Here is an 11527-nt window from a genome sequence, read left to right as displayed (position 1 = left end):
AACCTTCTCCATCAAATACCGATCTATCTTCGATTTGCTTTGAACATCACTTTTAGAAGTTAGGTACTTATGAAACCTATTCATGAAGTGACGTGAAAGGTTCTCAGTTTCTACTATGATTGAGGAACTTTGAGGAAATGCACTACTATGTTAAACTTGAGATAAACTCTCTTAAACGTCGAAGTGATCATATAATTTCTGAAGGTAGTGCTTCAATTTTTTCGTCATATTAGTACAAGGCTCATTACTAAGAACATCTTTGAACCAATATTCCAATGACCCCAATTTGATTCGTGGATCAAGTATAACAGCAACAAACATCAACAAGTTAACCCTATCAAGATCCCCCCAATACTTATTGCACTTCGTCATCATTTTCTCCGCCATAGAACTCAATAAATAATCATAACTCTCATTATAGGCTTGTAAATGCATTTGAATGCCACAAATTTCTTGAAAATACATATTACATATCACATACAAAGACCCCGAAAGTCGCATTGTGGCTTCATAAAAAAGTTTGAGAAACTTGAGAAAAATCCTAATACGATCCCAATCATCATAATTTAGTCCTAAATCATTTTTAGCATTCTTTTCATCAAACAACGAGGAAACATAGTGTCCATCATACTCTTCTATAAGTTCAAAAGCACTTTGACATTTTTCTGCACCTTCCAACATCTTAAATGTAAAGTTCCATCTAGTTGGAACATTAAGACACAACAAACCCTTGAAAGTAAGTTTTTCTCTTTCCATACAAGTCTTAAAGTTCTCAAATCTTGCAGGAGAAGACTTCACATATTTTACCGCACTTCTAACCTTCACAATAGAGTCATCAACCTCTTTCAAACCCTTAGACACAATAAGATTTAAAATGTGTGCACAACACCTTACATGCATAAACTGATTCTCTAATATGGCGACAGCCTTATAAGTAGTTTTCTTCCTCAAGTACTCCAAAGCGGTATCATTGGAAGAAGCATTGTCAATTGTGATAGTGAAAATGCTACCAATACCCTACTCAAGCATACACGACTCAATCTTCCCCCCAATGGTCTGACCTTTGTGATTAGGAATTAAACAAAAGTTTAAAATTCTTTTGTGTAAGTTTTAATCACTATCAATAAAATGAGCGGTGATACACATGTAATTAAGGTTCTGTATCGAAGTCCAAAAATCAGTGGTAAGACGATCCCGAGCACCAGATGTCAAGAACATTGCCCTCAACTTTTCATTCTTAGACATAAAGCCTAACACAATTCCTCATCACAGTATAACGGGAAGGAATTGAAAACCTAAGTTCAACTGTCTTCATGAACTCCTGAAACCCTTCACCTTCCACAAACCTAAATGGTAACTCATCCACTATGATCATCTTAAAAATTGCTACCCTTACTTTTGTAGCATTATATTTAGCAATCACAAGATTATCACAAAATCCTGCACCCACTGCCACTTGTCCTTCCCTCTTAGCCTCAAAGCTCAACTTCGATTGTGACTTATCAAACCTACCAGGATATTTTTTACAGCTTTTCTTGATATGTTGTAGCATGGATGAAGTACCATGGCTTCTAGGGTGATAACTAAACAATGTCTTACAATAATTGCATTGTGATTTAGGATCCTTGGGGTCACTCTCCTCTAATTTAATAAAATGTTCCCAAACCTTTGATGTTTGCTCAGATTTTTCAGGTTTTAGTGGAATAGATGAACTAGGATTTTGAGGGCCAAATTGCCAATAGTTGCTATAGATCCAACCCCAATACAATCAACATTATCATTATCAATGAGAGGCATAGTAGTATTCAAAAGACTAGACCTAGATGAAGCAGAACTAGAACCAATAGTCTTAGTACCACTAGTTGAATTACCATCCATGACTTGAGTCTACATTAAGTGGGAAAAAAATAAAATAAAATAATAATCAACAGCAGCTAGAGCATACATTGATAAACATAAAATCAAAGAGCAACTAGAGTATACATCGATAAACATAAATTGCGATTTCTCAAAATTTTCAAAATAGAAATTCATCAAAACTTTCACACAAAAATAATCCAGACTTTCAACAGATTCGACCATCAACAGAGAAAAATCAAACCCAAAAAAAATCACCTACTCATTCAGTTGTTCTACCGAATTCTTCACAAACAACCCAAAAAAATCGATACCCATTTTGTTCTCTACAAAAACCCTTCACAAAACAACCCCAAATCAAAATACCCATTCGGTTTTCTTAAGAAAAAAACTCCAACACCTCCTGACACCGAAAACACATCAATGCCTTCAAACCACAGAAACCCAAAGCCACCCACCTTTTTAGCATCAAATCAAACACAAAAACAAAACCCAAAACCAATTAACATTGGATTCCCAAAGGAAAAATAAGATATATCAACCAAATACACGTGAAAAAGTATACATCACCAAAAGTAAACATTCATAAACATGAAATAGGAAGACAAAGAGCAATAAGATGCATACAATACCTGCAAACCCGTGATTTCGGCGCCTTAGAAGTTAGAACGAGACCCATGAACGCGATTCTATAAAGCTCTAATCCTCTGAAAATACCTACAAACCCAAACAATAAACACAATGACCCACCAGCAAAACAATAAACCATAAGAAAATACAATGAATATTGAAGAGTCTAAACCCTAGGAATTACCAAAATGAAGAAAGAGGGACTGAGGAGGGAGGGAATCCAAACTTGGGGGTTCACAGGGAGGGGGTGACTGAGTTAGGGTTTTGTTGAAGGTTGAAGAAGATGAAGAGGTGAAAATCGGCGCAGTGTGAAGAGAGGAGAAAAATGAAGATCGGCGCTAGGGTTAATTGGAAGTCTCTAGAAGTGGAAGAAAAGAAAAGAAAAAATGAGAGAGAGGGGGGGGGGGGGGGGGAGTTGCGGCGCTAGAGTTAAGTGTGTCAGGGTTTTCAGTTTTTTACTTTTTTTATTTTTTATTTTTCTTTTAATCATTCGGGGTAGGTTCCCAGTATTTTTCAAAATCCCAACCCGCTATCCACACCGCACGGGTTTATGAAAAATGGACCTGGAACCGTATGAAAAATGCAAATGGCATCAAATATCTGGGTGGGGCGGTGCGGTTTTGTTGGGTCAATGTGGGTTCGTCGGGTCCTCACACATGTCGGTGAGGAGCTATGTCGATGGCATGAAGTTCAAAAAATGGGAGGGTTTCTGTAATTAGGGTGTAGGTGAGATGTAAGGCACACGTTAATTTGGGAGAAAAAGGAAGCGCGAAGAACAAAATTCAACGAGTAAAAGAGAGTTCAAACTGAGCATGGCAGAGAAGGGTCATATTGGGTACTGTAGCTGATAGGAAAAAATTCAACACGGATGGGAGAGAAATGAGTTGCCAAACAGGCATGTAGAATCAAATTTACCCAACTACAATAACATTAACCCATAAGAAAATATTAGGGTTAATTTCACAAAATATCATTTAAACTAAATACTCATAATCTAAGGTTTGAAGAAACTTACCCAAAGCTCACCCAAACACTACCCGGAGTTTGGGGAATTTTTGCAAGCTCTAAATAGAACAAAACCTAGAGAACAATCAAGATTAAACTCACATTTTACAAGATTTAACTAAAAATCTCAAAAATACGATTTTAAGGATTTACCTCAAAATAATCTGTCAAAACTTAGATCTTCACGCGTAGATTACGTTTATGAAGTTAGATTTGAGGTGTGGGGCTTAGGCTTTAATAGATCTAGGATTTTCCATGAAAAACCCCGAAGATAAAATGAGAAAAACCACTTTTTTTTTTTCCCCCAAACTGCTGAGAAAATAGGCTTTTGGTAGCCTCTTAAAACAGGCACTGTCCAGACGCGCGCCCTTTCTTTAGGGAGCGCACATTTTTGGCATGTCCAGACAATGCTCATGTTGTCCAAATGCGCCTCTCATTTATTTTTTATTTGATTTTTTTTTCTATTTTTTTTCTTTTCTTTGGACTTTAAAAATATTCTCTTATATTTTTAAAGACACTAAATTAACTTTAATCAATTATTTACTCAAATTTTATACTTTAATTATCAAATAATGTCTCAAACATTACAGCGCAAGCCCAATTTAGGTCCCTTTCATCTTCAACGTAAAATACTTGGTCAACTTGTGAAGTTAGCACGTACAACTCATTAGTAATCAGCATTCTCCTGTGGACAAGGTTTTTGAAGTTGACAAGCACTAGGTCAAACTCATCCACCTTGTACCCCCTATCCCTTGTGGTGTCCGCTCAATCACACTTGAACATGACGTACTTAGTCCTATCGTAGTATTCGACCTCAATTATATCTGTTAACTTCCCGTAGTACATTTCACTATCAACGGTTGGCACACACACGCCGCTGTTCTTAGTCCTCTTGCCCACATCATATGCAAGAAATCAAAACAATTTATCATTAACCAAATAGCTGTTGTATCTTACTAATGTCTCCTTCGGCCCTTTACAATGCATAACCAGTTTGTTACCCATTTCCTTCTTACGCCGATCGTCCAATTGGTAGTGTTTTCACCGATGATTAAAAATAGTGATTTTGGTTTTGAAAACTAAATTGGCTTTGAACGACTACGTGGGATTTAATATTTATAAATCACTCACAATAGTACGAATCTTTGTACTCTAGTGTGGGAGTCGAACCATAAGGATTGTGTACATTGTTTTGCTTTATGGAATACTTAAGATGTTATCCAATTTAACCTTCAAAAAGATATTTTGTTTTGATTTTAAAAACTAAATTAACACAAACTAAGAACAATAACAATGGAGAGACTTAGAGAATGCCTATAGGGAAGTGATTTCACTCAATCCTCATACCAATGGCAGATTATATCTATCTCAGATTTCCGCGTAATGATTGTTAATCACACAACAACCTCAACATGAAACTACTTTAGTTAAAAGGTAATAATAACCCATCTAGTTACACAATACTCATCCAACTAAATTCTACTCATGAATGAATTATGCTCTCTAGCGTGGACTATAGAACCTCTTAATAAGCATACATATCTATGGAAAAAGCAAAAACCATCTTAGTTTCGCACGGATCATCCACATAAAATTACACTATAATGAAAAAGCATCTAAAAAGCATTTAAACTAAAAGGATGTGGAGTAATGAATGTTTCTTAGCATGGTTCATCAAGTTCATATAAATTATGTCACAAAGCATCATTACATAGCCATCGTTCCCTTAATCATAGAAAAATAAAATATTGAATTCATTCGAGAATTGAAGGGTTCTCATAGACAAAAAAGCTTTCTTTTCAAGATTGAGTTTTGTTTTGAAAAACGTTTCACAAGAGATTTGTAAACCTCTAGGCTATGTAATCATTGCACATATATAGAAATCCAAAGAATAACATAGTCAAGCCACAGCAATCGGAAGGAGTTCCATCAATACCCTATAATTAATTTAACTACTCATGAAGAAATGGAATTCTCTTATTAAAGAAGAATAATCCATTTCTTTAAAAGGAATTAGAAACTACAAATCAAACTTACTTCTACCAACAATATGTAAAACAACACTTATTTTAATCTATGTAAAAAGAAACTAAACTATAAGTTAAATAATGAAGAACAATGAATTGGAAAAGAAAAACTAAAGAAAAGCATTTAAGATACTAGGTTAACCTCTCTGGAATTTTCGAATTCCAGAGTTGTATAAAAAACAAAATGAATCAAACACTAAAGAAAGAAGAAAAGATTGTTGAAATATAATAAGGAAAAAAAAATGAATCAAACACAATCAAAGCTTTCTTGAATAAAAAAGGAATTAAAATGCATTACAAAATTAAATAAACTAAACTAAGCTCTCCGAAAAATGTAAATGAAAAAGGCTACATCAAAGGATTGCAACGAAAAATGCAAAAGAAAACTAATTATCAAAAACTAAAAATGCAAAAGAAAACTAATTATCGAAAATTCTCTCTCTCTACAGAATTTGATGTATCAAATATGTCCCAAACAATCCATCTGAGCCACACAAATGAAGAATGTCGACATCTCATTTCAACCGCACAACTTGAATTTGATTTTTAAATCGCACAAAGATTGTGTCAATATTTGCAGATTTTTCTGTAAGATTTGAAATCGCTCGAACTAATTCGCCAGTCGATCAATCAATTTTCCTTCAATCGAATGTCCTGTGTCGTACGATCGATTTTAGCTTTTAAGACTTGTCCGATTTTCCCTTGGTAGGAACATCTTCAATTAATCTTTTCAGGTCTAATTTTGATGATTTAGGCCCCGTTTAGTAATCTCCCTCCCCTTCCATCCCCTTCTCTTATGGGAGAATTTTTTTTTTTGAGAGTGAGTAAAAAGTGATTGATGTGATATAAAGTAGAAAGAATTCATACGGAAAAGTAGAATTTTTTTGTTTTGTAGTGGATTTTTTTATTTAAATAATAATAATAAATTGTTGATGTGATATAAAAAGTAAAAAAATGTTAAGAATATTTTGAGTTGATTTTTTTGAGAAAGGTAAAAATAAGGGGAAGGGGGAGGGGAGGGGGTTATTAAACGAGGCCTTAAACTTGTTTCCAATTAAGATATAAAAATAAGACAAAACACAAAAGTACAATAAAACATCATATTTACAACACAAACTAAGGATGACAAATGTGAATTAAGAGGTCTTGAATAGAATATTTCAAAACTTATCACACCCCCAAACATACATAATGCTAATCCCTAGCATTAAAACTAGAAATGAAAGATAAACAACTATTTTAAAATTCCTCTTCGTGAGAAACGCGATTGCATTTAGCACATGCAACAAGCCTTTTAAACCTCTAGGCATCCCTAGTGGACGAGTGAAGTCTCGTAAAGGTTTAGCAGAAATGCTACCTACAAACATTCTTTTAAATATATATATATAAGAATGAAGCATTATCACAACAATAATTTTTATTTCATGAACAAGCTTAAACTAATAAACTCTATATTCACACAGTTTAAAAATCATAGTCTAATCACTTATAAATGGTTGGCTAAGATATCACATGCTCAAAATGGTGCCATTTTTTATTAACACATAGTTTATGAGGCTTCAAAGTATTTCTTACATACATGCTTTAGTATCTCAAAATTCTTCATATTTCTCATCAAATAGAATAACCAAGGCATAGGCAAAATTACTATTTATTTACGACATTTATATGAGTGTGTAATGCTTAACTCTTTTAAGCTTCTAATTGACCTATGTACCAAGTATTGTAATACCCGGGAAAGACACCCCACTTAAGCTATTAAAATATGTGCATAAGTATAAGGCTTAAGAATTGCTCTTGGTCTAATCAAGTTATATAGTTATGCATGTAGAGAATTGGATCAGTAAAGTTAAATCGATCAAGCGACTTTCTGGTCGATCGAGCGATTATAGGTCAAAGTCGATCGAGCGACTTTATTTTCGATCGAGCAACTTCGCCCAAAGCAGTGCAGTTTCCGCTAATTGCGAAAATTGATTTTTCCACCTAATGATTTGGGACCCACACGTGGTACTTGATGCCAAACGATCATGCCCATATTTAGTTAGCCTAGTTAGTCCATTTTGGTTGAAGCCCAACTAGATTTCCTTAGATATCATGCAATCATGGACTAAGATATGGAATAGTTACCTACGAGATTTGAGCTATGGATTTGAGCTATGGATTTGAGGTGTTGGCTGGCTCAAATCCGGCCATTGAGATGATGATTTGTTGGTTAAATCTCAGCCCTTCAAGAGTGCTATATATAGGTTGCATGGGGAGTTGATTTTCATGAAGAAGAAACAAAACTCTAGCCAAAACTCTCTCTCACTCTAGTGCTGTAGAAGTAGCACGAAAATCCTCCATTTTCACCTCACTTTCCAGCACCTAGCAAGCCAAATTAAGCTCCAAAACCACCCTCATTCTCCCACAAAATCAGTAGTAGAGTGTGAGTGGAAACCTCCTTTGTTTTGAGACCAAGAAACCAAGCTTTGCAAGTGGAATTCTCTTGGACAGCAACTCTCCTCCACTCTTTAAATTATTGGAGAACTTTGGGTGAGTATTTTCTCCCGTAAACTTCTCATAAGATCAAGTAGTTCTATTGTTATTTGAAATCATGACTTGCTCTTGCTTTTAATTATGCATGTTGTATGAAAAGTTGGCTAACTTACATGTGAGTATATGTGTAAGCATGTGGATGAGTATTTACTACATGAGATTAGTAATTTAGAATGGGTAAATTGTGTTTTAAAAATGGATCAAGAAATTTAAGTGTGAGAGTATATATGTTGAGGTTTTGATATATATATAAATTAAAAGAAAAGAGGTGAGCAATATCTAGGTGTGTGTTATAAGGATGTGTGAATTAAAGAAGAGTAAAATTATGTGTGTGCTTGATTATATGACAATGTATCCTTATTTTAAGGTGTGTTATGTGATGGACAATTCTAGTAGTGCTAATATAAGATTTGGTGAGTAAGCACTAAAATAGATAAATAAGAGATCATGTTTAAATCTGTAGCCGTTGCAATTTCTAGCAAGAGATATAGTAATAATAATGATTTCATAAGAATGCTTTATTAATTCGCTATCATCATATGATGGTTGTTATGCAGTTGTAAAGGAAAATATTTGGAGCAGAAACTAGTAAGTATCTCTATACTTACTGAGGACGAAGCTGGTTGACTTTTCCTATAATATTATGTTTACTGTTTTATTTACTTGTTTGCGCATGTGGCTTTGCATATTTTATTATTTTAATAATCTGTCTAATAACAAGCTGTTGGATCTAGATTCATAGTGGGTACGCGAGGCTTCACATGAGTTCCTAGGTTCTCAGTGAATGAGGAGGTACCTGAAAAGAGAATAATAAATACAAAAACTAGTGTACCTAGGTCACCAGGGATTCCGAGGTTTCCAGGAGCCTAGGCTCCCAAAGAAAATAATTAAAAGTTAAAGGGTGGAAGCCTAGGCTTCAAATAACACGTTAACCGTGCCTAGGCTAACAGAGGAGTGGAAAAAGGGAAATACCTAAAACAATACCCTTAAAACTGTCATTGCTTTATGATTACGTTTATGTTCATTTTATGTCTATGACTCGCGATCATGGATTATATTTTGTATATACATGTGATTATATGGCCATTGCATTATGTTGCATTAATTAAATAAATCAGCACTCATATTATTATTGGAAACAGCGGACTCACTTTAGTGTATATGTTGTTTTCTTCTCTTTGTATGGTATTTGTAATGGTTCAGGCTATGAAGAAGAAGAGGATTATCAGGACTATCCCGACACATAGACGGTTCCTAGTTCAGTTTTTCTAAGGCTAGATAGCCTATATTTTGGGACTACTCTGTTGTAGTTCATTAGCCTAACTTAAGACAATACTTATAATTCTCCAGTTATATGTAGATATTTGGCTTGTGTAATTATCTAGCCCTATGAGGCATGACTGGTATTGTTGTTTGTATAATTATGCTAGCTGGCTTATTATATATTTTGAGGTATTTCAGCAGTAGCTCTGAGGTGTCAACCTATTCCCAATTTACATTACATTTATTCCGTTGCCAATAATTACCTCTGATAAGTTAGTAATGTCTTGTGAAAATTCGAAAATTTTCACTTACGCTTTTTGTAAAAGCGGGGCGTTACATTTTGGTATCAGAGCGGTTTGCTCTGAGGACCTTAGGTTTGACCTTAACATAAGATCTAGGCGTACAGAGCTATAGGGACATAAAAGTATTTTGCTTGTATATATATATGTATATGCTAGATATTAATTTGAATTTCATGAGTTAGAATAAGAATAAAATAGATAGATGTATATGTGCATTTAGGATTTTGCGGTTTACGATCATTGTTTATTTGAGTAATTTTGAGTGTTACAATTATTTATAACATGATTTGTTTATGAAATCTTTATCAGTGACTGATTGTTAAATAGTTAGGTTGTTAGTTTATTGTTTGGTTTTAAACATTGTATAGTCGCTTAAAGGAATGTTAGTGTCCAACAAATGTGGAATAACTGTTCCTTTAAAACACAGAATCATGCCTCCTAGACGTCGTCCCCTTTATGACTCTAATCATGTCCCCCGTCCTGAAGAAAATGGTGAGGAGGATCTGCCACCCCCACCTCCACAGCCACCATTCAATGATGGCATACACCCAGCTTTAGTACAACTTATAGCTGACACCACTAGGCAACTGGCCGAAGTGATATCACGAATTCCACGACCCAACGAACGAGTCGAACCCGTGGGTTGTTCATTACGCGATTTTGCTAGCTATCACTTCCGAACTTTTGAAGGAACGGAAGGGCCGAATGTTGCAGAGGCTTGGCTCACAGATATAGATGTACTGTACACCACCCTCGGTTGTACAGACGAGCAGAAGGTTCAGTACATTGTACTGCAGTTGACGGGTGAAGCTAAGAGATGGTGGACTGCAAGGAAGGTGCTGCTTGGGGGAGGAACAGTAATTACTTGAGAAATGTTTAAGGAGGAGTACAATCGACGATTTTTTCCTCGATCTCAGAGGCAACTACGAGCGATAGAATTTCAGAATCTAGTTCAAGGTGACATGACTGTGGAGCAATATTCCGCCAGATTCATGGAGTTAGCTCGGTTCGTAGCCAATCTTATCCCTGACGAAGAAACGAAAGCAGAACGATTTGAGAATGGCCTCAACCCTCGCATCAGAGGAAGGGTGATTTGTCTGGAAATAAAGGAATACGCCAGATTGGTAGAAGTTGCGTCCCTAGCTGAAAGAGGAATACGGGAATCAGCAGCAGCATACGAATTGAAGAGATGTTCGAAGCAGCAGATAACACGCCCAGTCAAGAGGCAGGCTATTGGAAGTGGCTCCAAGCCTACCCTGGGAAAGAACTTTTTGAATCAAAAGACCGTCTGCAGCAAATGTTCAAGGATTCACGAAGGAGATTGTAGACAGGGAACATCCACCTGCTTTAGATGTAGAAAGCCTGGGCATTTTCTGAAGGACTGCCCTATGAATACTACGGGAGGAGCAAAACTTCAAGGAAGCGGAACTCAGGCACGGGTATATTCTCTTATGCCCAGAGGAGAAGAAGAAGAAGTCGAAGGTGACGAAGAGGATGCGGATGTGGTAACAGGTACCATTCCTCTTTTTGGTAAAGTAGCGAGTACTCTTTTTGATTCAGGAGCAACACATTCCTTCATATCATCTACATACGTTAAATTATGTAGCCTGACTCCTCGACCCTTGAACCAAAACATAACTGTATCCACACCTACTGGAAATATAGTTACTTGTAGGAAATCCATTGAGAACTACCCTATCGTCATAGGAGATAGAGTTCTACCGGCAAACCTAGCCGTATTTCAAATGTTAGGTTTTGATGTAATTCTAGGAATGGACTGGTTGTCGAAGCACTATGCCAATATCAACTGTAGAAAGAAAGAAGTTGTCTTTCGCTCTCCAAGCGAAGAGGAATTCAAATTCTGTGGATCTCGAGTACGAGCCACTCCACCTCTTCTTTCTGCTATTC

This window comes from Alnus glutinosa, chromosome 1 (genome assembly GCF_958979055.1).
Source record: "Alnus glutinosa chromosome 1, dhAlnGlut1.1, whole genome shotgun sequence".
Classification (NCBI taxonomy): domain Eukaryota; kingdom Viridiplantae; phylum Streptophyta; class Magnoliopsida; order Fagales; family Betulaceae; genus Alnus; species Alnus glutinosa.
The sequence above is the reverse complement of the archived record's forward strand: the minus strand, read 5'-3'. Positions refer to the sequence as shown.